This window comes from Bactrocera neohumeralis, chromosome 6 (genome assembly GCF_024586455.1).
Source record: "Bactrocera neohumeralis isolate Rockhampton chromosome 6, APGP_CSIRO_Bneo_wtdbg2-racon-allhic-juicebox.fasta_v2, whole genome shotgun sequence".
In the NCBI taxonomy this organism is placed as follows: domain Eukaryota; kingdom Metazoa; phylum Arthropoda; class Insecta; order Diptera; family Tephritidae; genus Bactrocera; species Bactrocera neohumeralis.
In genome coordinates this window covers 6,959,382-6,987,230 of record NC_065923.1, presented here as the reverse complement: position 1 = coordinate 6,987,230, position 27,849 = coordinate 6,959,382, and the positions used below count along the sequence as shown (strand labels likewise).

The following is a 27,849-nucleotide window of genomic DNA, read 5'->3' as shown; positions in this document are numbered from 1 at the left end:
TGGCCTTACAAACTTCGTGGCAAACTTAATATACCCTTTTTGGTCTGGCAATGCTATTGATCTTAGAAAATCATAAATTATCTAAAGCACACTTACAAAATTAGCCCTGCAGTAATCTCTCTGAAGCACTCAGCGTCAAACCCAAGAAAAAAGTTCTCATGTTTGGAGGCGTCGTGAAACCGATTCAAATGCATATATAAAATCAACAAAAACGTTCCCATGACAGTAGACCATCGGGTCTACGTAACCGAAACGGAGCTGGATTTCTATCCGGACAAGGTCTGTTAACTCAGCAGAACTCTGCCGCTACAACAAGAACAACAGGAGTAGGCTTTTAAAGTTAAATTTTGATTTTTTGGGAAATGTTTTCTTGCGCTGCAACAAAAATAACAAAGGATGTCGTCTCTTCCGCAATATCGTTTACGCTCTTCCTTTTAGATCATGTGATAATTTGAGATCATTTTGTATCTACATATGTATTAAATACTGTTATTGCTTAAGAATTTTTTTAGATTTATCTAAATGATGAATAATCGACTTTTTATACGTCACTCTCTCATCATTTATTACTTAATTCGAAATTTGCCAAGGTCATATCTTGGCACATAACATTACATACCACGCACGTTTTCATACTTTATTTAATTTGAATATTCATTAAGTAAACGGATAATCTAGTTTTGCACGTTTGCCTGTCAGCGCTGCTAATCGAACCCATGTCTTACGCGCTCTCTCAGCTTTATTAATGCGATAAGTAGAAATTGAAAGCTCACTTCCTGGCTTTACAAACGTTGATTAATATTTATATAAAGAATGTAATAGCAAATAAATACAATGCTGCACTCTCATTTTCCACTTTCTTCAACTTTGTTTTCCGCTCCACCCACTCAGCTCGCCCACAGGGCTTCTCGCTCTCAAAACAAAAATGTATTCAAGATGCGTGTCACGCGGGTAGAATTCTACAGAGTTGCGTGTCTGCCTGTTTGCGTGTTTGCTGGCTCTGAAAATGTCACTGCCACCAGCAGCAAAGGCAGGCCTCCACAAAGGCCTCATCAGCGGTGTGTGGCTATCAGTATCTCTGCGTAAGCCTACCATTATTCTTCCTTTCAAATCCGTTTTATGCGGCACATTTTAGCATTTTTATTTGGTTTACGTTATTTTTATGTTTGACTTCCTTTCGTTCGGCCTTTCCTTTATTTATGCTTTATTTATACCTTTTGGGCATATTGCTTCACATTTCCGTACACCCTTGCATATGTTTTTGGTAGAAACTCGCCACTCTCTCGCTGAAGGTGTGTCAAGTAAACTCGAATATTTTTGTTTCAGGAAATAAAATTTCATTTCATTGCTTTCTTTTGATTCCTTTATGTAACTGTCTAATTGACCGGGCACTGCTTTAAGTTCCCAAAGGGCTGCCATGTCTTTAAAGCAGAGCAGTTGAGTAATAATATTTGTTTTGCCAAATTTTAGATTTCTTTTATTCAAATCTTCTAAAATTAATTCTCATTTGCATATTTCTATAATCAAACTTTTGTATATACTTTTGTATGTATGTAGGTTGGTTAGCTTGTAATATTCTGCTTTTTATTTAATGAACAATTCCATTTTGCTTGTTTGGTCGCCTGCTGAGTTTCTGCTGAAGTGTTTGCCTGCATAAAAATCAATAGCAACTCGCTTCTATCATTGGCTTGCGCGTGTGGGCCTCGTATGCTTTATGCGCTTGTGTGCATGTGTCTGTGTGTTGAGTTTGCCATGCACCATATTCCATATTCTTCACTTTAACTTATGTATTTTTATATTTTTTTTAGTGTGCACTTATCTACATTTCGTTTATGTAACATATATGTATGTGTGTGTGTGTTCAAGTACTTAACACTAATGTAATTTTTATGCTTATGTGAACATTAAACGTCCATTCGTTCCATTCGCGTTAGTGTGGACCAGCTGAGCCTTGATGGTTTTACTGAAATACTCATATGTGGGTAGATAATAATATATATGTATTTGAAAGCAATTTTAAAGCATATTCTATGACACTTGACCTGATGCTGGTTAAATGTTTTCGAAATGAAACTGAATTCAGCAAGCCTCGAGACCCGTCCTGAGGTCATCCCCTAACCTAGGTTATGCTTCTGTCGTTTCTGTCCTTTTAGCTGTCAGCTGTTCTTTACTCAGCTTTCAAAAGCCATTTGCTTGGTCGGTAGCATAAAATGGCACTGTACAAGTAGACATATAATTTATACATATTTATGTATGTATATGATGTTATAAAATATACTTTAAATTAATGTATGTAAATATGTTTTCTAAACTTTTTGTCTTTTGTCTTTACAGTTTTACAACAAACGGTTAATAAAAAGGTAAGCAAATTTTCAGTGAATCCAATGACAAATTTCAATACTTATATTGGGTAGTCGAAAAAGTCTTTTTAGTCTTAATTCATTAAAGTGATTATAAATAAAAAAAAATATGTTGAAGTTTGATTAGTAATACGAATATATGTACTTTTTCGTACTTTAGGTAGCTTATAACGTTCGCATGAAATCAGCTGATTCTGCGCGCAGATTAGACCACCTTCATGATTACTTTATTATTTGAGCAGACTTAGTGGTGTCCAACTTTATCACAGCCATGCTGTCTTGCCAAATGTGGCCGCAATCAACCAGCCATCCAACAAGCCGTCCATTCCACCAAAGCAGCACTTAATTTCAGCGAGAAAAAATTAAAACCGCTTTCTTTCATGAACAGTTGCAGCGGTAGTAGCATGTCTGTCTGTCTGCCTGTGGATTATTGCTCGTTGTTATCGTTAGTTACTGTTTCCACTGCGGCGCTTGCTGTTGTTGCAGCCACTTTTGCTGTTTCGCTTTTCACCGCTGCCGTTGCCGCTGCTGCTGGCGATGCTATCGCTGGCGCTGATGCTTTTGATGATTCCGTGCCTCCACTGCATCCACACCCAGCAACCGCCACACACACCCACATACATGTGTACATACTTGTTTATACATATATACTTGAGTTGTTCTGCCGATTATATCTATGCACCGGTGTGTCTGTAAAGCTGTTTGCTCGCAAGCACAAAAGAATCCATCATCACAACGCTGATGCTGCTGCTTCTGCTGCTGTTTTGTACGCGTTATGCCGAGCAGATTTCAACATGTGTGCCAAAGTGGCCATTAAATTGCGCTCCAGTTCAAAACAAAACGAAACTCAACGAGCAGCCGGCACACCAGCGAGGCCCAAACAAAAGCAAAGAGCAAGCAACAATATAGTGGAACAAGAGTCTGGAAAACGCTACTCCAAAAATGCTAAAAAACGAAGAAGCGTGAAGCTGTAATTCGCTTACTTCTGCCAACACACACGCACACACATGCTTTTATACTGAAGCGCTCAGGCAGCTTCTGTTGAAAAAATAACACATCATAAAGTACATTTTTTAATAATTAATACTCGCTTTTTTTATGTATAAACATATTTATATGTGTAAGTATGTGTATGTGTTTGTGTGTGGCTGGTGTGTGAGAAGTGGTCATAAAGGCATAAACTGTGATTTTAGAACTGTCGCTTTTGTTGTTGTTGAGTGTGTGAAAACTTGAACGTAACAATAAAATAAAATGCTACTCGACTCTAAACTCGTGAGTTGCGCGCACATTCGTTTTTGTGTCGTCTACAGCAAACAGTCGGTCACGAAAGTATGGTAATAACAATGGACAAGCTATATTACCGACTCAGCCTCACTTAAGCCAAAAGCACTAGCTGCCTTAGTAAAAAGACATATTCACATTTTTTTGTCAGTCTGATGATTTCCCGAGAATGTTCGGAGCAGTTTTTGCTGCAATCACACAAGTGCCGGGCGGATAATGTTAACACAGACTGTCTGCATTGTCATATTTCCAAAGCATTGGCACATCAGCGTACCCACAAAATATTTTTAGCAACCTTTAAGGGGTTGCGTGGGTTTTGACGGCCGAAAAGTAGCTATTTTCACCATTTTTTTCATAAAATAAATAAATTAATAAAAAAAATTAATATAAATTTGAATAATATTTTGTGAATTTTTCATAACAAGTTTTGTGGAAATTCAGCCATTGCCTATAAACGTCTCCTCGGGGTGATCCGCATAACAGAGAAAGGATTCATCTAAAATCAAAAACCAAAATATTACCAATTAGTTTGTAGATGAGTAAAGGTCCTGATTAATCGAAGTATTTGGAAATCAAAATAATTTTTTGGCAAAGTTGCAAACATAAACAGTATGATTTTAGGTCGAATTTTGACCAAAAATCGCTTTGGAAAAATTAGTGGTAATCAAAAAAGAATCCTTCGATTAAAATCAAGGACATTTTATTTATTTTCAATAAGATTGCTCAGTAGTGCTTCAGGTCAAAGCTTGACTCCCGACTTTGAAAATGATATTTCCTGAAAAACTCCGTCAAAAATTGAAAATGCCAACCGGTGGAGCCTGACGGACCGCTCTCCTAAGGGTTCTCTCCCTACACTTTTATTAGGAATATATTCTAGACATACATATATATCATATTATTAAAAAAAAAAACAATTTTTTGAAATTTCGAAACCCTCGTAACCCCTTAAAATAAGAAAATAACGGGGTTTTCAATAAGGACGGTACAAAAATAGACCGATGTGGACAGCAAACGACGCCATATTTTTCCCCGCTCTTTTGACATTTCTCTTCAGTAAGGTTTGTCATTTCATCATTGATATACGATCCAACAACGAGTCGAAATCATTAAAATTTACTACCGGAATTCGGAGTCAGAGGCCTCAACTTAGAGCGCTACTTTCAATTTATGTTCGTGATAATCGTCCTGTATGGTAAACAATTGAGCGTCTAGTGGAATCCATCCACAGGCATAGTACAAAATGTTCCCATGCCAGTGAGACAAAGAAGTGTCCGTAGTGTCGTGAATATTGCTGCCGCTAGCGCTTCAATTGAGGAAGACCTAAATCAGCCTCTCCCACGTCGTTCTCAAGCGTTGCCCATCTCTGTGACGACGTTGTGGCGAATTGAAAGGATTACGGTTTGGTGCGGTGGCGGCGTCATTGGTCCGTACTTCTTTCGGGATGAACAAGACCGTCACGTTACTGTGAATGCGAATCGCTACTGCGCAATGATAACCGAATATTTTTGACCCGAATGGGATGATATGGACTTGGACAATATGTGGTTCCAACGGGACGGTGCCACAAGCTACACAGCGAATGTCACAATCGATTTATTGAAAACCAAGTTTGGTGAAAGTATTATCTCACGAAATTGCCCAGTCAATTGACCGCCTCGGTCGTGCGTTTTGATGCCGTTAGACTATTTCCTGTGGGACTACGTCAAGTTTATGGTCTATGCCAACAAGCCAGCGACAAATGATGAAATTATACGAATATCGAACGTGAAATTGCAGCAGATTTATGCTTGAAACCCGTCGAAATCGGGTTCACGTCGGGAGTTCTGCTAGCGTGTCCGTGGTGACTATGCAAAAGAAATCGAGTTCCATACATAATGGCATCGAATGTACTTTCACAGAAATAAAGAATTTCAATTCTTACTTTCTTATAGCGCTCTTTTTGAAAAACCGTTATAAAAAAATTCTCCTTGTCAAAGAAGAAATATACTAATAAGTAGTTAAATAGTTATTATAATATCGAAAAGTGTATCAGTTTAGACACACCCTAAAAAGGTCTTCACTTCAAACATCCAGTATGCTGAAAATTAGCTAAGTTTTCTTCAAAAACTGAGAACATCATGGACTATAGAAAAATTGTAATCAACTTTTCTGGTGTACGAGTATCTATAGTTATAAAGCCATATCTCCACTTTATCATTGAAAGATTGTTAATAAATAGGTCTAGTTGTTTTTAAGAAAAAGAAGTTTTATGGTTCTTTGCGCATTGGCACGGCGAACATCACAGTCGAGGGAACGATCGCTTTACAAGATATACGACAACATTGACATAGTTCAGCGAATTAAGAGACCTGGCTAGTTCACGTCGTCCGAGTGGATGAAAACACTATGAGAGTTAGAAGTTCTTTTTAAGGCCATACTAAATTGTAAACTAGTTGTTTCAAGCCCTGTAAACTTTCTCACCATAGTAAAGATGATCGGTGGACATTTGTCAATCGATGTGTTATGATGGGAAGCTTTAAGTATTGTGTGAAAAACTGACACGCTCACATGCTTGTATTAAGTCCCAGTATGTCAATGAATATGCCATAAAAGCACACACAAACACACATGTACACATACGATGAATGCGGCATGCAACAGAATTTATTACTTTGACAAAATACGAAGAATCACCAGCAAGATACACAAATAACTACCGACTGCTCTGCAATTGTGTCACGCATGTGTACATCCTCGAATGCAAGTGTGTAGATATGTGTATGTGTATAAACGCATTAAAATATTCTCATTTTCATATATTGCACATCCCTTTTTCCATGTGGCATTTCATAATTTGGTATGCAGTGAGTTGTGCAACTATTTTGCTTGCGTTCCGATAAAAAAACGACCACAACAAATTTTTACAGTGTAGAATGAAAATATTCCATTCATTATTCATTTCATACTCTTGCAACTTCCAAGAGCTTAAGCCACGGAAGTATCGCCAGGTACTTAAGGATTGTTGGTTATATGGGGTCTAAGCCGAGTTTTCAATAGATTTTATTCATTCTTACCACAAGGATGAACCGTTATAAGAAAAACTCGCTCTCTCAATTTTATTAAGCTAATTCACATATTAGGTATTTGGGAGTTAGGGGAAGTATTGACCCGATTCAACCCATTTTTGATACACTGACATACCATTGTCAAGAAAGGATTATCGCTGAATTTCAATAATATATCTCACACATTGACCGAAATTTGTCGTGAAAAGTCAACTTTAGGTACTGGAGTCCACTTATTTGGTACCTAGGGGCCTGTACGGTTTTTGTTGAATTTGAACAATTTTTGGTCGTAAGGTAGCAAACGAATTTGAATTCGTGCAAAGTGAAAGTTTCAAATGAAATTTAAAATTATGTTATTTGGGAAGTAGGCGTGGTTGTAGTCCGATTTCGTCCATTTTCTCAATGTTATATAAAAATGTCATGGGAATGTCACGTACCAAATTTGGTTGAAATCGGTCGGGCGGGTCTCGAGATATGTGATTTCACCTAAAAGTGGGCGGTGCCACGCCCATCGTTCTATTTTAACCCCGGCTCCCCTCATTCACGGAGATTGTGAAGCATATTTACACTTTAAAATCAAGTTATGGATTTTTGGTCGATACTTTTTTGTGGCACTGTATGTGATCTATAGAGGTATGCTGGCAATATACACGCAAATACAGGACCAAATGCTTATGAATTCGTAACAGGGACGTCATTTTGTGCACTAACAGTATTATTACATAAAATGCTTTTAAATATCTACATATTATCGACACACACACATACATAAACATATTTGTTCAATCAGCATGACTTTGGTGTAAGCGCTTTCGGTTTACATGCGCTCATACACCCTGTATATGAAAGAGAGTGTAAATGTGCTCATATTTATATTTGCATATTTTGATAGTGGCGGGACGATATGCCCACACAGAGTGCTGCTAGCTTGCATCGAGGGCTGAAGGCGGCGAAGCTGTGCAGGCAGACAGACCGACGAGAGACTCGCAAATAAATATAAAAATAAAATAAATTAAATTGATGTGCAATCTTTGTATATGTGTGTGTTGTGTGCATGTGTGTGTATGTGCAGGAGCGTCTATAACGTCGCATATTTGTTGATGCACTCACGTGCTGTCATCTTGGCTTTACATGAACTAAATACTTCGAACACGTCATCAATATCATAAACAATTTGTGAACTTTGATTTGCACTATTCGTGGAGAAGCACGTTCGTGTTGCTTCTATGGCATTTTCTTCGCCATTTGATGATTGTTATTCTAGGAATTTGCTCACTTATTTTTCGAAAGCTTACTTACTTCTTAAGCACTTGCCTTTATCTTTTAATTCTTGAAAGTTTTATTGCAAAATAATAAATTCTGGGAATGTTGTTGTTGTTGCATTCTCAATGTTTTCTCGGTATTAATTCCTTCGTAAACAAACTAAGTCTTACTACCACACTTATTGGTCAGACTATCTTTATACAAGGTATGTTCCAAAGTAAACAGGACTTTTAAACAAAAACCAGAACAAATGGGTTTTTCGGCAAAATCAATTTATTTTTTCAAAATAGTCTCCTTCTGCTTCAATACAGCTTTTTGCACGGTCCAAGAGCATGTCGAACGAGTGTTTTAGCTCGTTGGTTGGTATGGCCGCCAGGATGCCGGTGCTAGCCTTTTGAATAGCCTCTACGTCTGCATAACGCTTTCCTTTCATGGGCAAATGCATTTTTCCGAAAAGGAAAAAGTCGCACGGTGCCATATTAGGTGAATACGGCGAGTGGTTAATGGTTAAAATTTGATTTTTGGTCAAATAATCGTTCTTCGCATGTTGGATTCTGAGCAATTTTTGGTCGTCAGTCAATTTGTGCGGAACAAACCGTGCACACAACTTCCGTAAGCCCAAATGTTCAGTCAAAATGCGATAAATCGATGTTTTGGAGATGTTCAATTTCATTTCCATGAATTTCAATGATGATTTCGGCTGATTTTTGATGAATTAACGCACAGTTTCGATGGAATTTCCGGTGATCATGGATTTTGATTGGCCCACATGTTGATCGTCATTTATGTCCTCACGACCACTTTGAAAACGTTGAAACCACTCGTGCACTCTGCTACGGGATAGGCAATCATCGCCATAAACTTGTTTCATCAATTGAAACGTTTCGGTAAAAGTTGTATCAATTTTAAAACAAAATTCAATGTTGGCTTTTTGTTCGAAGCTATTTTCGCACCGATAACAAAAACATACTGACACTTAAAACACAATAACTTCACTTCCAATCAATGAAATGTCATGAAATTCTCACTGGACAATCGATAAAGATAGCAGATTCTAACGCACCAGTCGACATATAGATGGCGCCACCAGGGAGCGCTAGATTCAAAAAATCCTGTTTACTTTGGAACACTCCTTATATATTATATTTAATTGTTAGTTTTTAAGAACTTCTGTCCTCCATGTTGTTGTTGTTGTAGCATCAGAATTCTGCCGAGTTGATGTCCTTGGCCGGATAAAAAATGTGGGGCCATTCCGGATACATAGTCCCGGGAACGGTCCCCCCTTGTGGAGTTCTTTCGACGCAACTGAAGGTGTTTGTTTTATAAAATCGTTTCTTAAAGATCAGTAAGTTTTTATAGCTCTAACCGGACCTCTCGATATATGGACCACCTATGATACTGCAGGCAAATAACCATATGTTTATTTTGAATTGAAGTCTCCTCCTAAATGTAGGCAACGTTTTTCGACATATATTTTGAAATTACAGTTTTCTACATAAAACAATTAAGTGTTACTTCCAACATTCAAGAAGGTTAAAGTTGAAAATATAAATAATAAATATTTATCGTCGAACAATGTTAGTTGCATCGAATAAAAGCTATACATATTTTCAAATCATTAAAAGCTTTTGCTGACATTGTTCCAGCACACGCAGCAATCCACCTCTTCTATATGGAAATAAATATGTATTATATGTGTGTGATTTAAAAAACCTTCTTTATTAGCTGCCCTCAACTCATTCAGCAGACATTGAGGTGGTGGTGGCCACAATATAAGCCGATAATTCAGTGACAAACCGCTTAACCTTCTCCATTTACAAGCAAGCTTCGATAGGCAGCGGCGACGACGAGCTCAATGTAAATATTTTATATGACGCACAAGAAAATGCCTGAAAACATAAACAGTAAGTCCGATAATGGACATTGGTAATTTGACATGCTTCTCCGTCCTTCTCAATATGGGTTTGACGGGTGGGGGTTCGTGGCTTGAAATTTTATATTTATGAAGTTTTTCTTATTTAGAGGTATAACGCCAGTCGCTGGATACTTTTTCAAAGCAATATTTTATTATTACAAACATCCAGCAGAGCTCGTGCTTCGCTCTCGGCGTGTCTCTATTTGTAGTAGAAAAGTAAGAGCTAAGCAAAGTTCATGGCGGCATAAGCATATGTGCATTTGTGAGCTCTATCCATTTAAATTGAACCTTTCGCTCAGCTTTCCTTGAATGCGCATTTAACTCATGCAAAAACATGCGTGTGTGTGTGTGGTGCAAGCAGCTCTCCTCAAGGTGCAGCTTGTTAAATCGCCGCTGCTGCATATGTTGCTTCTATATTTATGACTTTAAGAAGGTCTATTCGCAGTCGTCTTTGGAAAAGTTTGTTGCTCTTGTTCGAACTTGTTTACTCGTATATTATTAGAATATGTGTTCCACATGTTCAATACCAGTATTGTTTTTTGAGTATGAGACATATGAGTGACAGTGAGAGGCCTCTGCTTGTTGGCTAAGCAACAATAATATAATAAACCATTCTGACATGCGTTGAATGAATTTCGTTGAAGCCCAAACCGTCGACGAGAAGCTTGATTGGTCTTATTGAACCTTAGAAATCGTTGTATATCTGCGGTTTTGGTACAGCAGCTGGTTAAACCCTTATGCATCCAGAATCCAAAGGTATTTCAACGTGTATCCACGACAACGAGTCTCCTGTTTTTAAACATGTCTCCTTAATCATGGAGTCGCCAACCCGAACTATGGCGGCTCTTTCTCTGACCATATACCGACGAGGGAGTTATGGATGGGAAAAAGCCGTTGGAGAAGAAGGGCAGTGAGATTCTTTACAAATGGGTCAAAGCTTGGTCGGAAAGTTCGTGGAGGGGTTTACTGTCATGAGCTCTTTATCAACTCCAACTGTCTTTGTGATAAGACTGGTATGAGTGCCGGGCCATAGCGGAATCGCAGGAAATTTTAAAGCTGATGAGCTGCCAAGCAAAGACACCCTAAAGCCGCTATCGGTAGAATGGGAGCGGGTCGGTGCCTCCGTATCCTCTTGTGTACTTGCGCTGTCGCAAAAGCCTCTTGGCCCAAGATTGATCGCAAGAGATTTAGTGGTATCTTTGCCCTCAGTAAGGCAAGCCTCTCCCTATTTGTGGGGCTTTTAGCAGGTCATTGCCCTATTGGCGTCCATGCTGTAAGGTTGAGAATTTTACCAGACACCGTTTGCAAAAGCTGTATGAAATAAGATGAGGTGGAAACAACTCGAAGCTTCCTTTTTGACTGTCCCGCGTTTGGGAGATCAAGACTTAAATACTTGAGAGCGCATACCTTCAGACATCCCACCGAACTGGCGGGAGTTGAAACTAAACTTTTGTGCAAAATTGGCTACTAGGCGTTTTGCTAATCTCCGAACACAGCAGTGTTACCATACCAGACCACGTGCAATCTTCGATCAGCCATCTAACCTAAACATATCTCCTTAAACCTAACTATTGAATATCAAAGATCAAGAACGAAGTCGACCGTTTGTGGAATTAATGTTAGAAGACCTTGATGGAAATCTCTGACTTATGTTTATAAAACCGTTCATTCTACAACAACAACAACGAAAACATTATCATAAAATGTCTATCGACTTGTTGATACAATTTACATCTCACCTAATTTCCTCAGGTTCGATTCATTGTTCATACAAAATCGGATTTTATGCCAGTCGAATATTTAAATCGTGCTCCCAAGTTCTAACTCTATGGTACCGGAATGTTTATTGGATTTAATTAGCTTGCCTGTACCGTGTTCAGACCGAGAAGCTTCCACCGAATTCGTACTCCGCTGAAATTCAGCTCGACAATCTATTATTTAACTTATTAACCAAAATCCTATTCAACTAAGCCTACTACACGGCTTATCCGGGCAGACTTTATTTATTAACCGTTTAGGGAAATGAATATTAATGCAATGGCCTCCGCTCCCACGTTTGTATACTCGTATGTCTATGTCCTTGGCGGAAATTTAAACCACAATGCGGCCGCATTAACAAACATTGTCATTGTCAGTGGAAGGTGTTCGGGGCTACACAAAATGGTGGGTGAATACAGCCTGGAGCAAATTTCAACACATACATACCGACACTCCACCTACACGCTGCTCTTAAGTACGCCACAATGCATTCAGAAATGCCGCCCTACTGGAGATCCTTTTTCAGACTTACCGCACACACATACACAGTCACGTGTGTGTGTGTGTTCTTCAACCTCAGCTCCGCGTCATTGCAGGAGCGCAAATTTCTCGTTCATTCATTCATAATTTCCGACACTTGAAGGTGTTTCGTGTCTGCGACAGCGTACAAGACGGGCGCCACAGACGCAGGGAGGAAACGCTTTTTTAAACGAAGTTGCAGGTGGCGATGTTGCACACACCCACCGCACACATTCCTACTTGCATTGAATGCCTGTATGTGTTGGAGCTTATGGTTTTTGTGTTGTAATTTATTTTTTGTGTACATCTTGATAAGACGATGTTTCGTGTTGGGACCAACATGCTACCCCGCAGGGAAATCCATTAGTTTCGAATTGTACACTACACCTTTGTGAAGGCAATGACATTTTAGGGGGAATGGGGAATTTTATATAGATTTTTAATGTTAAATTTTGAGCTCGTATTGGTTAGCAAGCTTATTTCGCGCCGCGCCGAAATGTAGGCAAACGATTTAATATGTACATACATATATTTGCACTACACTATAAAGAACCGGATTGCAGCTTCTGATCGGCAACAAAACTATTTTTCGTATAAAGAAAAGCCTCTTTCAGGCAATGATAAGCCTGCGAGCATATTTGGATTAAGGGGTTACATGGGTTTCCTCGGGTAAAAAACAACCTTCTTTCAACAATTTTTTTCTCATATAAAAAATGAAATATTTTATTAGAATTTTTTTTATTGTTACAAGCCTACACTATTAGCAATGGAATACCACCAAACGATGCGCCCGAGTTGGCAGGATAACTCCTTACAGGATCATCTAAAGTGAAAAATACGTGTTTTAGTTGAAACCTTAACTTAGAACTTGGACGAAGAAAAAAAAGGACTGAAAATTGGATTTTTGCTAGACATTTTTACAAGAAAATTAAAGGTCATCATGAAGATCGGTTCAGTACTTCTCGAGAAATCTTGCCGACCGATTTCAAAAACACAGTTTCGAGAAAAACGCGTTTAAAGACGCGCACTTAGGCCAGCTAGCCTCGAGCGCACAAGTTCTCAAGGCTGTATCTCCGAAACTATTACTCGGGTCAACTTGAACTTTTAGGACAATATTCTAGAGATGTTGTAGGATTTAATAAGACAATAAAAAACTCGATTTTTCGAAACTCGTAAACCCATGTAAGCCCTTAAGAAACAGTTTCTTATGAAACCAATCAATTATTCTGAGACAGCCTAAAACTTTATCGGATAATATAAAAAAACTCGCCATAAATACGTGTTAAAGATCAACTAGATGGCGGAGCGTCAATTATGTTTTAATTAATTGAAAAAGCATAACTTCAAATTTCATTTTTTATAATGACATTTTTGAGAAATTGTAAATTTGAACTTATGCACTTGAATTGTTAGTTATTATGAAATCAGCCTTCAGATGTCATTGAGCTCGCCGAAATGCTTCACTAAAGAAACGCATTAATCTCGAACAGATTTTGGGAATTGGTCTGAATTCACGCGATAATCTCTGCTGTGATCAGCTGTTTCCTACAGGGCGCCCCCGGCGTCTATTTACAAATCTCTCGCCGTGCAACACTTATGCTAACTGTAAAACAAAAATTGCAAATGTGCGGAAATTTTTGCCATCGCCTGCAGGTGTGCGCCACATGCAACCATGTGGACCGAAAGTGCGGTCGTGTGTGAGTGTGTGTGAAAACAATTTGAATACGAAATACGGAAATCCAATCTGCAGTCTACACAACGCATTTCTATGCACGCTTCTACTTCAATTCTAAAATGGGATTTCCATTGCAGAATTTCATTCATTATGATCATGCAAATTTGTATGCAAAGTGACACTTATGAAACTCAAAAAGTGTTTTAATGTTCGTGATTATTTTTCAAAGCACGCTTTTGGGCGCAAAACCAATGCAAAAGTGTGCCCAGCTCGAGCGCTCACCAAAATGTTGACTAGTTGCCATGGACGAGTGCGATAAGCGCGGCACTCAACACAATTCACCTGTGAGACGACCTGCCTTCGTCTTGAGCCTTCGGGTAATTTTCATTTTTCGTTTGCCGAAAATGCATCTGTGCCAACAGCAAACTACAAATGCGGAGTGCAAAAGTGAAAAATTTGTCTGCTTGTGTATGTGCGTGTGTGTGTGTTGCAGCTTAAGAAAGTGGACTAGAGCGCCTGAGTGCCTGCCGCTGTCGTCCAGTAGTTGCGCCTCCTTCACATTCAACTACTTTGCCTGCATAACTGCACATGTATGTGGGCGCATGTATATGTGTGTTAATGTATGCCGGTTTTTTCGTGAAGTACATAAAATGTCAGCAAATGTGGGGCATGTCATGTTTATGAAGCGGCAACAACAGCAACAGCAAACACCCCGCGCCCAGCGCTTTCGCCGTGCTTGCTGTCGGGATAATCATGACATGGTGCAATCGCACAGCCCACACACACTCATACCCACATGCCCATATGTGTGTGTGGCAATAAATCGCCTTTACATAAATACCGGCCACATGCAACGCTTGTGTCTCCCCTTTAGCGCCCCTCGTGACACCTCCTTCCATCGCATATATGTATGTCTGTGCAGCAAAGCAGTGCCACTGCGACAGCCTGACATAATGACTGCCTGCATGCCGATGAGTATTAATAGCGAAACGGTATCGCTTTGAGTGTGGGCACTTTTGTTCCTTTGGTTGTGACTTCGCTATTTCTGTTTCATTGCAGTTGATTTATTGCTTGTTTAGCGGCAATGATGTGGCATATTGCTGCTATTGAAGTGTCTATTTGGGACGTGTGTGTGTCATTTGATGCGCATTTGTAAAGATTGTTTTTTCTGTAAGCGCGAACAAGTACAAATTGGTGCTAATCCATGAAAATTTATTTTTTTGGGCTGTTGCACTATTTTAGCTTTCCCATGTGGTTGGAAACAGACTGCCAGGTTTAGATGACACCGGCCATATTAAGAGCCCGATCTTGTTTTCTTTACGGCAATCAATTTGTCTGGGTTTCTGTATACTTCTGCTGTCTACTTTTTTCTTCCGACAAACTTCTTCTACTTGTATATTAGGAAAAATTCTCAGCCGGCACTGTTGGTCAGAGCTTTTAAGACTTGCTGTAAACTTACCTGGATACTGTAAAGGTATTCGGTTTGCTTTCAATATGTCCTTCTGTGCCTACAGCAGTCCATTTTGAGCTCGAGAAGTGAAATCTTCCTTGCAAACACCATCTAGTCTTAGAGAAACATCTCAGGTCATCTGGGGACTGGACATATTACAGGTACTTTGGGGTAGTGCTGAAGGTAAACAGACCAAAAAGCAAGACAAGAGGTAATTTAGTAATTTGAAGGATGGAGTCTTGTGTAGAAGTGACCAAACACAAGGAAGGTTCGACGTCGAGAAGCTGCAATCACAATGATGGAGCAGACGTTCCATTGTCCGACTATGAAGAAATTTGAATAGCAATTACACATAAGAACAACAACAAAGCGGCGGGGGCCGATTATTTCCGGCCGAGCTTTTCACACACGGCGCGAAGAATTGATGGTGAGCATGCATCAGCTTCTTTGTATGTAGAATATGCTCGGACGAAAACATGCCCAACCATTGGAATTTAAATGTGCTCTGCCCAATCCACAAAAAAGGAGACCCCACAAACTGCGCCAACTACCGTGGGAAAAGCTTCCTCAACATCGCATATAAGGTTCTATCGAGTGTGAAAGATTAAAGCCCACCGTCAACAAACTGATTGGACCTTATCAGTGTGGCTTTAGGGCTGAAAAATCAACAAATGATCAGATATTCGCCGAATCTTGGGAAAGACCAGTGAAAAGAGAATCGGCACGCACCACCTATTCGCCGATTTTAAAGCTGCTCTTGACAGCATGAAAACATCTCGAGTTTTCGAGAGAAAGGTTCTGTGGAAGATTTATGGTACTTTGCGCATTGGCCACGGCGAATACCGCATTCGATGGAACGATGGCTACGCTGAATAGGTAATGTTGTCGGAATGGACGAAAACACTCCAGCTCTGAAAGTATTCGATGCAATACCCGCCGGTGGAAACGGAGGAAGAGGAAGACCTCCGTTCTGTTGGAAATATCAGGTGGAGAAGGACCTGGCTCCGAAGGATCTCCAATTGGCGCCACATTGCGAAAAGAAGAACCGACTGTCGCGCTGTTGTTTACTCGGCTATAACCGTGTAAGTGGTGTTTACGCCGGTAAAGAAGAGAATTTAGTAATATTGTAGAGGTCACTACAAGATACCTATACCTAATAATCTGCCTTCTATGATTCTTTAAGCATAAAAATATTTACCCAATAATGTGTTCTTCTAATTTCGGAAAAAAGTTGAAATTACCAAATTAAATGTGCACTTGACAGACATAACGGAAAAAGTTAACATTCTTCGCATACACACAATATTTAGTTTGAAAGCAATCGTTGCTTACAAATGAACAATCAAACTACAACTAGTAAACATAACGGAGTCCATACATAACCGTAATTGCATAGGAAATGAAGTAATTTATTTATACGCTATTATTCAAATTACGTTGGCAAGTCGAATTGCCCGTTGTAATACAAAAACAAATTGCTTTTCGAGCATATGACAGCTGCACGTTGGAAAAGAAACGAATTTGATATAAATCAAAACATGCAAGGCTACCCGAAACCTCAAGTGCATTTTAAACTTTCACGTGGCGCACATATGCGTGTGTATGTGTGTAAGAGTGTTGGTGGGTCTGCGTATCACCCACCGGGTAGTGACTTAAAATATACCGCAGGCCTGGCTACGTCCGTTTCTGGTGTGTGTGTGTGTGTGTGTGTCACTCAGCCAATCTGCTGCAATTCATGGAGCAAGTGCCAAGCGGTCGATGCCCCGTTTTTCTGTTTTTGACCACTACTTGCTTGAGTGCCGATTGCTGTAGGCGAACCCTTGGGCAATTGTACGCTTTCCCTGTGTGTCTAAGCACTTAGTGCTGAATTTTTAACGTTGTGCCCCGTTCGATTTCCGCTCTCCGTGATTATTACACTCAAAGTTGCGTTATTGAACTTTGTGTCACCGGTTTCTTGGTGTGTAGTTGTATAATCGAAGAATATTTTGTTAACAATAATTGTGCTTGTGGATCATGTTTCTACTGAATTGTTTAGTGTTGCTCCGATTCAATGAACTATTGAACGTTTAGTATATTTATTTTTGAAACAATTCTGTATATTTTTGAAATGTATCATTTAGAAATACAAAGGAATATTATATAGAGAAGAGTTTTTTGTAACCTCTCGACGACTACACAGCAATTTAGCAATTTATTCATGATATTGGGAAATCGAAAAAGTCTTTTCATATATCTAATCAAACTTCAACTTATTTTTTTATATTTATAATGAACTTTACTGAACCAAATATGTACCATTTTGGTCGACCATTTTTCCGCTAGAGACATTATTCCATCAGTGTAAAACTTTTCTGGTTTCTCGGCGAAAAACTGTGACAAGTAATTTTCACAGGCTTCTCTTGAAGCCAACTTTACTCCATTAAGGGAGTTCTGCAATGACCGAAACAAAGTCCGATGGTGCAAGGTCAGATCTATATGGTGGATGCATCAAAACTTCCCAGCCAAACTCTCCCAGTTTTTGCCGAGTCGTCAAAGATGTGTATGGTCTAGCGTTGTCCTGATGGAAGACGAAGCTCTTTCTGTTGATCAGTTCTGGCCGTTTTTTTCGATTGTTTGTTTCAATCTCATCAGTTGTTGACAGTAAAATATAGAATCAATCGTTCGACCAGGCTGGAACAGCTCATAGTGGATGATTCCTTTCCAATCCCACCAAACACTCAACATAACCTTTCGAAGCGTCAACCTGGCTTTGCGACCATTTGTTGAGCTTCACGACGCTTGGACCATGATCTTTTTCGAACACTATTGTCGTATTTGATCCCCTTTTCGTCTCCTGTTACCATTCGCTTCAGAAATGGTTCGATTTCATTTCGTTTCAGCAAAGAAGATGTTAATTCGGTCCATTAAATTTTTCACATACAGTTCATGTGGTATCCAAAAACCGAGCTTCTTTTTGTAGCCAATCTTTTTTGAATGTCTCAAAACTGTTTGATGATGAATGTTAAGTTTCTTTGTGATGTCATGGCTGCTTATGTGACGATCCTGGCCAATCTTTTCCATAATTTCATCGACTTTTTCAACGATAAGTCGACCAGAGCGAGGTTCGTCTTTCACATCAAAATTTCCAAAATGGAAGCGAGCGAATCATTGTTGTGCTACACGAACTGATACAGCATCGTCTCCGTAAACTTCACAAATTCCATTGGTGGCTTGCGTGGCTTTCTTCTCCTTTTATACAAAAATTTTAAATTATAGTGAATTTCTTCATTATTTTCACTCTTTTTTGATTTTTGAACAGCTGTAACTTTTTTTCAACTTCCCCGAGTTTATTTTTTTCGGTTAAATGAATCTCACCTTTTCAGCACTATATGGTATGACACAATGTGATTGGTAGCACTGGAGATATACGACTGCAACGTCACCTATTGACAAAAAACGAAAAAATTTTTTCGACTGCCCAATATTAGGCCATTCTACAACTTGTGAAATAAGTTCAGGGATTGATTTTTCTTTCATCATAGTAGGACACTGTCTAACAAAACCTATATTTAAGTTTTATTGACATTTTTTCAAGCATTTTTTTATACACATTATCAAAAGTTAGAATTCTTGCGCACATTCTTTTTATTATAGAACTTTTCAGACATATCGCAACCTTTCTTACTCGCTTGCTTTCCTGTTCTGTGCTTATTCTTTAGCCTATGTTTACTCTATTGAGCTGGTTAAATATTTCTTTTACATATGAATGTAAGCACAAACATACATTTTATGAAATTTTTAATAGATATAATTTATAATACATTTTTTCAACTAACTTTTCCTCTCCATTTTTCCAGGTGAGACCGGCTCTTCGGTGTATTAAAATCTTAACAAATGAAATGTGAGTCCGCTTATGAAATTTAAGCTCGTATCCTTTGCTGTTATCACTGCGCTTATTTTATATTCTATTTAATTTTGTTGTAATTGTCATATGTCTAACATATTTACATATACATACAGACACACATTTGCTCATCCCATCCATATGTGTGAAAGTATTTCTCCGTTCTTGTTTACTTTCATACGCAATATTCCCTTTGTTCATTACTTTTTTATTTGCATTTCACTTTCTACTTTTTTATGCGGCGATATTTTATCAAATGGCAGAATGTGATTGTTCTTTTATTTACTTTGCTATCTGATGGCGGCTATTGGCTTTTCCAATTCAGTGCTCGCATTTCTCTACATTTCCGCTTTCATATTCTCTCCCTCTCTAACCTGCAGCAACAAATATGAGGTGGCTTCAATATTGCCAATCAATCGAGTTAAAAAGTTGCCAAGTTGTTTTTATGAAATGAATAATATTTTCGTTGTGACCATATAATACACACTTATGAATATATTTACGCACTTCAACCAGTAAACTAATACATAAATTAGTTAATGTGGACATATACCATACACACATACACACGCATGTATGCAAATATTCATGAATTCCATTTATAAATGTTTGTCTTCGCCCATTAGCCATTTTATATTTACCATTTGTATATATAAATATATTGCAGTGTATATATGTATGTTTATGTGTGTGTGTGGCAGGCTCATTGTCAATTCGAGTCACACGCAGTGCTCCCCAATTGGCACTCACTCCTTTCCGGACATGTTGGCGCCCGTTGGTATTTGTCAGTTAGGATTAAGCTTCGGCATTTTAGCCATATGTTTTATCCTGACAACGGCATCCACGCGTATTTTTAGCCTCAGCAGCATTCGATTTGCACATTGGCTGTCTAAAAGCCCACATTTCTTTCGTATATGACATGTGTAGCCGAAATATATATTTTTTTATAGTATTCTTTGTATTGTGAAGGTTATTACTTCAACCTACCTTCGGAGATATAAAGCCAAATACAAAGATTTATAGTGAAATTGGCCTTGGGTTAGTTGAAAAGTGTTTGTAGAACATATTTTGAACATTTGACATCTATCCTAAAAATCACTAGCTAACCGTAGTCCTCATCCTTACACCCTATCCTCTTTACTGGCGTAGACACCGCTTCCGCGGTTATAGCCTAGTTAACAACAGCGCGACAGTCGTTTCTTCATTTCGCTGTTTAGCACCAATTCGAGATACCAAGTGCAGCCCGGTCCTTCTCCACCTGATTTCTCAAACGGAGTGGAGGCCTTCCTCTTCCCCTGCTCTTCTTCCCAGGCGGGTACTGCATCGAATACTTTCAGAGTTGAAGTGTTTACATGCAGACGGACTACATGCCCTAGCCTGCGTAGTCGCTGTCTCTTAATTCTCTGATCTATGTCAATGTCGTCCTATATCTCGTATAGCTCATCGTTATATCGAGGCGATATTCGATGTAACCCATGCGCAACGGACTATAAATCCTCCGCAGAGGAGCTAACTCGTAACGTTGACTCATCAGATGTTGTCATCGTCCGTTTTTTCAGTATCATATAGCAGGACGGGAATAATAAGTGACTTGTAGAGTTTAGTCTTTGTTCGTTCGAAGTAGCGCCTGATGTCAAGAGATATACTGAGTGGGATTTCGAGGCTAACATTGTTGTTAACGCTGGTTCTAAGATAGACGAAATTATCTACGACTTCACAGATATGAAGAATATGTTCGAAATAGACGAAGAAATGGTGTGTGTCGATCCCTTTTTCACAGGTATTTTCCAATATTTGGCGCATGGTGTATATATTTTCAATTGTTGATTTTCCAGGCTTAAAGCCACACTGATAAGGTTCAATCAGTTTGTTGACTGTGCTTTAATCTTTATATCGATAGAACTTTTATACGATATTTTATCTCAAAGATTGTGGAGTCTCCTTTTTTGTGGATTAGGTAGAGCACACTTAGAGCACGGACATGCTTTCGTCCGACCATATTCTAGAAAGAAGCTGATTCATGCTCCTTATCAGTTCTTTGTCGCCGTATTTCAATAGCTCGTCCGGCAATCCATCGGCCTCCGCCGCTTTGTTGTTCTTCAGACGGATAATATTTATTCGAACTTCTTCATGGTCAGGCAATGGAATGTCCGCTTCATCGTCATCGATTGGGGAATGGGGTACACTTCCTCTACCGTTCAGCAGGCTGGAGAAGTGTTCCCTCCATAACTGATATGCTCTAAACATCAGCAAATAGATCACCACTTTGGAACCTATAAGAGTATGTTCCGGTCTTGAAACCTTCTGGTAGTCTTATCTTTTCGCAGAATTTTCGAACGTTTCCTCTGTCGGCCAGCTTGTCAAGCTCTTCGTACTCACGCATTTCGGCCTCTCTCTGTTTTTGTCTGCAAATATGAGGTAATAAATTACTTTTGGATATCTTAAAGATAAAAGTCGAATCGAACAAACAACTTGTATAAATCTGCTAAATTAATTTTAACTAAAACAGTTAGAATAATAAGCAGTAAAGCCACTTTAATGAGGTGTATTCTAGTCTGTTCAACTAGGATTACTTTGTTGGTGCTTTCACGTGTAAATTTCTCAACAAAAGTGTGTAACCTTTAGCGAACAGAGTAGTGGTGAATCGAAGACGTGGTAAGTGATCGGCGCTCAGTAAATAAATATTGTTTTTACCAACTAAATGTTAATGTTTTTAAGATCAACATGGCTTCACATGAACCAATTACTTTATTTGCTGTGTGTCACGCAAGCGCTCATTTTGCAGTTTACATCATATTTATTGACTTTGGCAGCATGTTTTCGCAGCGCTTGTCTCAACATACTTCTTGGCATGCGAGTCATTTGCCATTCACCCTTCTCCTTCCCGGCTCCTTTGGCATAGATTTGTGGACAAACACACATACACACAGACATATTCACGCGCCGCACACACGTCCGCTATTTCGTACTTTATTACTTTTTCCTAGTCTCTCACTTCGGTTTCTTATTTTACGCTGCATTGCGAATGCACCTACCAACTGGCTGCCACATACATACATACATACTTGTGTATATATGACTGGTTATTAAGGACAGCTGCCGGCCAACAACAATTGAGTTTGTACATACAGCAATATTGTTTTTATGTTCACACACTCACACTTTCGCACTGGCACACGCACGAACACTAACTGCCCACATACATACATAGAGATGGAAATATGTGCTGCACGGACGCCACACTTGGCAACAAAATGATGGTTATAATGTCCTCTGGGTGCTTTCCAAATGTCTCAACGTGCCCCAGAAGCGGCCGCTACTTTGTATGTTATTCACGACCCGCATTGCCCAGCCATGACTCTCGGTGCAGCGCAGCATGGCAAGATGACTACGTGGGGCGTCCAATAGTTGCTTGACTGCTGGCTGGTGGCTGCGGAGGCACGCATATGCATGCGCACGTTCGGCACGCAACGCCACTAACAGTAAAAACTCACATTTGCTTAAACGCTCCAGCAAGCAAGGAGCCGCGTTGTAGTTGGTGATTTCATCAAGCTCCGCGTTGTCGTCATCATACCCTGTCCAGCGTCATATTTGCCGCCACCATTAGACTCTATTTTACTGCATTCTTGGGACGCCATGAAAGCACTTGCTGCAGGCGCTATTTGTTTGCTGTGGTTGTTGCTGTTGTTATATGGTATACATTTGCATTCTTGTGCCCTATTTACTATTTGCTCGAGGTCAGCATATTGTGTATCACCGTGAATGTCAATACACTTGACTTGTACAACAAATACTCCAAAGCTACGGCTACAAATATTTGTTGTTTTCGTCTCTGGCTCCTCCTGAAAGGTACATACATACATATATCTTCGCAGCCCTTGCTTAATGGAAGCTGAGTCGACGTTTTATTGAAAGTTGTGTTGTACTTGGCTGTTCGTGCTAGTTAACTAATCTCAGAAAAAGTATAATAAATAATTTTGTGGTATTAATTAGGTCGGTAAAACTTCTTTCCTGATCAGGTAGGGAATGTCTCCTTTTATCTTTTCTTTAACTTCTATATCTATTATAATTTCTCAGAAATTTGTCAAACTTTAAACTTTTTAACATTGAAATCTACCGTCGAAACTCTTCACTGCTCTGATCTACTATTGTGTTGATTGCTTCTCAGTTAGAAATGCAACGTTAATGAAAATTAAAATTGTGCTTCCTCGGAAGATCCTTTTCTAATACACTTCTGGAGCTGATGAAACAGTTTAAGGAATCTGAATTAATGGTGAAATACTTGTCAATAATCACGGAGCTCTATCGAGCGTATTGTGTGAAAGATCAAAGCCCACCGCCAACAAACTGATTGGACCATATCAGTGTGGCTGTAGGCCTGAAAAATCAACAACTGAACAAATACTCACCATGCGCCAAATTGTGGAAAAGACCCGTGAAAAGAGGATCGACACAAACTACCTCTTCGTCGATTTCAAAGCTGCTTTTGATAGTACGAAAAGGAGCTGCTTTTAGGCCGCTATGTCTGAATTTGTTATCCCCGCCAAACTAATACGGCTGTGTAAATTGACGTTGAGCAATACCAAAAGCTCCGTCAGGATCGGGAAGGACCTCTTCGAGCCGTTCGATACCAAACGGTGTTTCAGACAAGGCGACTCCTTATCATGCGATTTCTTCAATCTACTCCTGGAGAAAATAATTTGAGCTGTAGATCTGAATATAGAAGGTACAATCTTCTATAAGAGTGTACTACTACTGTCGTATGCTGATGATATTGATATCATTGGCCCCAACACCCGGCCGTTAGTTCTGCTTTCTCCAGACTAGATAAGAAAGCAAAGCAAATGGGTCAGGTAGTAAACGAGGGTAAGACGAAATATCTCCGGTCGTCGTACTCGCGACTAGGCACCCAAGACACCGTTGAAAGTCATGACTTCGAAATCGTGGATAATTTCGTCTATCTTGGAACCAGTATTAAGACCAACAAAAATGTCAGTCTCGAAATCCAAAGCAGAATAACTCTTTCCAACAGGTACTACTTTGGACTACGTAGGCAATTGAGAAGTAAAGTCCTCTCTCGACGAACAAAAACCAAACTCTATAAGTCACTCATTATTCCCGTCCTGGGGGCCTTTTCTGTAACTCGATTCGAAAAAAATTTACTCGAATTCGGATTTTTTATATTCTCTAACTCGATTTTCGGATTTTCAAGCCAATTTTCGAATAAAATATTCGTTAGCTTTTGAGTTGTAGAAAGCGAAAACGAAAATTGTACGTATTTATTCTGGCACAGGGTGGTGCAACTTTCGGATAATTATAAAGTAAATCCGAATTTCGAATAGAATACATTTTCGAATCGAGATACAGAATAGGGCCCCTGCTCTATGGCGCAGAGGCATGGATGATGACAACATCTGATGAGTCGATGTTGCGTGTTTTGAGAAAAAGGTTCTGCGGAAGATTTATGGGCATTTGTGCTTCGGAGAATATCGCATTCGATGGAACAATGAGCTGTTTGAGTTATACGAGGAAGAGGAAGATATCCACTCCATTGGAGAGATCAGGTGGAGAAGGACCTGGCTGCACTTGGTATCTCGAATTGGCATCAAATTGCGAAAAGAAGAAACGACTGGCGCGCTATTGTTAACTCGCCTATAACCGCGTAGCGGTGTCTATGCCAGTAAAGAAGAAGAATCACGCAGCTTTTTTGATACCTTCAGCTACTAATTTACCTTCCTACTCATTACATACGCATTAAAGCTGCTCCACTTTTGTAAAAAAGTATTAAATGATCTTTAGCATGCTCACTCTGCGGTTTCGTGCCAAAGTTAAGACACTTTACTGGCAGCATATGCGTTCTAAGAAGTAAAACTAAATTAAATTACTTTCGCCATTTTGCTAAGGAGCTTTCCCTAAATCCGCGCACGTATGAATAGTAAAATTTAATTTTCCGTTCTCTTTGAAGCTAAATCGTACTTAATGGAGGAAAATGTGTTTGGAGAATGTTGATGTGTGAGTGTAAGCTTATTTCTTGCACGTTTTTCTCTGCGCGAAAAATAGCAAATTAAATTTATATCAATCCTTTGTTTCATCATGTGTGTAAATATAGCCAAAGCTCGAAAATAAATGTTATTGTTGTGTGGCGCGGACGTAAAACTAATATAGGTTGACTAAGGAAGCTGATTTGAGCATCAAAACTGAACTGGTGCTTGGTGTAATATCAAATCTGAAGAGCTTTTAACTCTGTACTGGAAGTTTCTAAAACTTTCTTCTTTATTGGCATAGGCAATGGTTACGCGGTTATAGCTTGTTGTAAACACGGCAAGGCTGTTGTTTCCTCATGGGGGGCGTTTTTGACGTGCTGGGTCCCAAACCAACCCTTTCCTTCTAAAACTTTACACATAGATAATACTCGTATTCGGTAGATTTGCACGAGAGAGACATTTGGAAAATAATGTTTATAGAGCTTATTAATTTTTCGGAGAAAACTCACAATAGAATCTGGAATGCGATGCTGAGAAGGCTGAAACTTAAAACCTAACGACCTCCGCGCTTCCTAGAAATTTTTCGTAGCACTTTTATATCGGGTTGACAAACTTTCATCCGACGATCTTCTTGCTTTGTGAGCTCATCACCGCTTTAGGCGAATCTCTACTGCCATTTTAAATCTCTCATTTATTTGCTGATGTATTTCGTTACCAAAATTATCTTTCCATTAAATGCTTGTTAACTTATAGACAAAAAAAATCCCAGCTCAGCTTAAATATGCAGCAAACCTTTTCATAGTCGAAAGTATTAGCGAATCATGGGAACCCGCGAATAACCCGATTACAAGGGTGCAAATATTTTTCTAGATTTCGTTTAAGCATATCAATAAATCACCGTTAATTAATTTGCTCCAAACCCGAAATCAGCAGGTCTGCATGTTGTATATAAAATTCGAAATTATCTGATTATTAAAGCAAACAGAAATACGCGCAAATGTGGGTGGTGCCAATAATGTTAACTCTATATACATGACTAGGCCACCCGGTCGGAAATTCTTCATTTAATAATCTTCAAGTAATACAAATAAGTTCCAGTGTTGTCAATAAGTAATTTGTCAGAATGATTAAGTTGTTAAAAAATTGAAATTTTGAAAAGTTTTCTTTTCACAAAAAAAGTTATTTCCTAGGCTATGTAGTGGACCTGTCATCTGTCATCTGTCATCATTTTCGTACACAGATTTCCTATTGGTAGCGGAGTATATGAGCACATAAATCGCTGATTAAAATTCCATAAGAAATATTTCTTCATTCGCCTTCTTTGCCACATTCTACCGCCCCCCGTGTGGCGGAGAGGGCGTATGTTTGCGTTTCACTTAATTATGGTTTGGCATGTGACGTACCGCAGCAAATTTCAATTTCATGCTACCGGCTATGCCAACAGCAAAAGCAACGTCATCATTGCCAACACCATTACTCGGTGCCGATGGCGTCACCACAAAAAGTTATGTAGTTCAGAGAGAGAATTTGTTGCCGCACGAAGTTGTGGTCAAAATAACAATGAATTGTCGAAAAGTGTAGGGAACACATAAAAAGGAGCGTCAACTACGTCAATACATATGGACATATGTAGAAATGTGGTATTTGGAAATGTTAGGTTACGGTATAGCCTAAAGCACTTTTCGGCGAGAGCGTGTTCGCTATGTAAACATACCGCTTTTCCTGTTTGCTTACTTAAATATAGACTATATATGTACTTATACTCTTTAGTATGAATATGTGTTAATTCATGCCTAGCAGGTTTGGAAAAGTTTGAAGGTTTCTAAAAGACGATGCTGTATCAGTTTGTGTAGTACAACAATGATTCGCTCGCTTCCGTTCTGGAAATTTCGATGTGAAAGACGAACCTCGAATCATATCTGAAAAAAGCGAATGGTAACAGGTTGTCATATAAAAAGACATCGCTAAGGATGAAATTCATATAAACGAACCACAAAAGGTGCGCTACAAAAAAGATCATGGTCATAGAATTGTTTGTCGTGAAGCTCACCAATGAAATCGTGGTAACGAGACGAAAAGTGGAAGCCAGGCTGAACGCCTCGAAAGTTTATGCTGAGTGTTTTGAAACCATTCATCCACTATGAGCTGCTCCAGCCTGGTCGAACGATTGATTCTACATTTTAATGTCAACAACTGAGGAGATTGAAGCAAGCAATCGAAAAGAACAAATCAACAGAAAGTGCTTTGTCTTCCAACAGCACAACGCTAGACTCACATCTTTGATGACTCGGCAAAAACTGCGAGAGCTTGGCTGGGCAGTTTTGATGCATCAACCATATAGCCTCTGCCTTGCACCATCGGACTACCATTTGTTTCGGTCAATGCAGAACTCCCTTAATGGGGAACCAGAAAAATGGTCGACCAAAATGGTACATATTTGGTTCATTAAGGGGCTGTACCAGTGTGACGCATGAAAAATTAGGCGATTTTCGTGAATTTTTTTAAAAGAAAGTACTAGATTGAATGTTTACACGTTCTATGGACGTAATAAAGTATATTTTTAGCACTATTAAAAATTTTTTTTCAGAAAAATATTGAAAAATAACGGAGTTATGTGCTGTCTGCGGAAGTGCCGAAAAAAAGTGCCTCAACTGCTGGCATGATTCCGGTCGAATGAGTAGCTGAAACAAAAAAATTCAAAATGTTTATTAAACTTA

At 39.1% G+C, this 27,849-nt stretch overlaps 1 protein-coding gene across 11 annotated transcripts in view; it reads left to right on the top strand.

The window, feature by feature from the left end:
- Nucleotides 1–27,849, top strand: part of LOC126761978 (tyrosine-protein kinase Src64B) — a 79,344-nt gene that overhangs the window by 22,383 nt on the left and 29,112 nt on the right. For 10 of the 11 annotated variants that reach the window (XM_050478436.1, XM_050478433.1, XM_050478428.1 and 7 more), the window contains exon 3: nt 2,335–2,360. The gene's annotated coding sequence lies outside the window, so the exon portion shown is untranslated. Of the gene's footprint in view, nt 1–2,334; nt 2,361–19,101; nt 19,146–27,849 lie in introns of all 11 variants that reach the window. The other variant, XM_050478438.1, reaches the window with a different exon arrangement.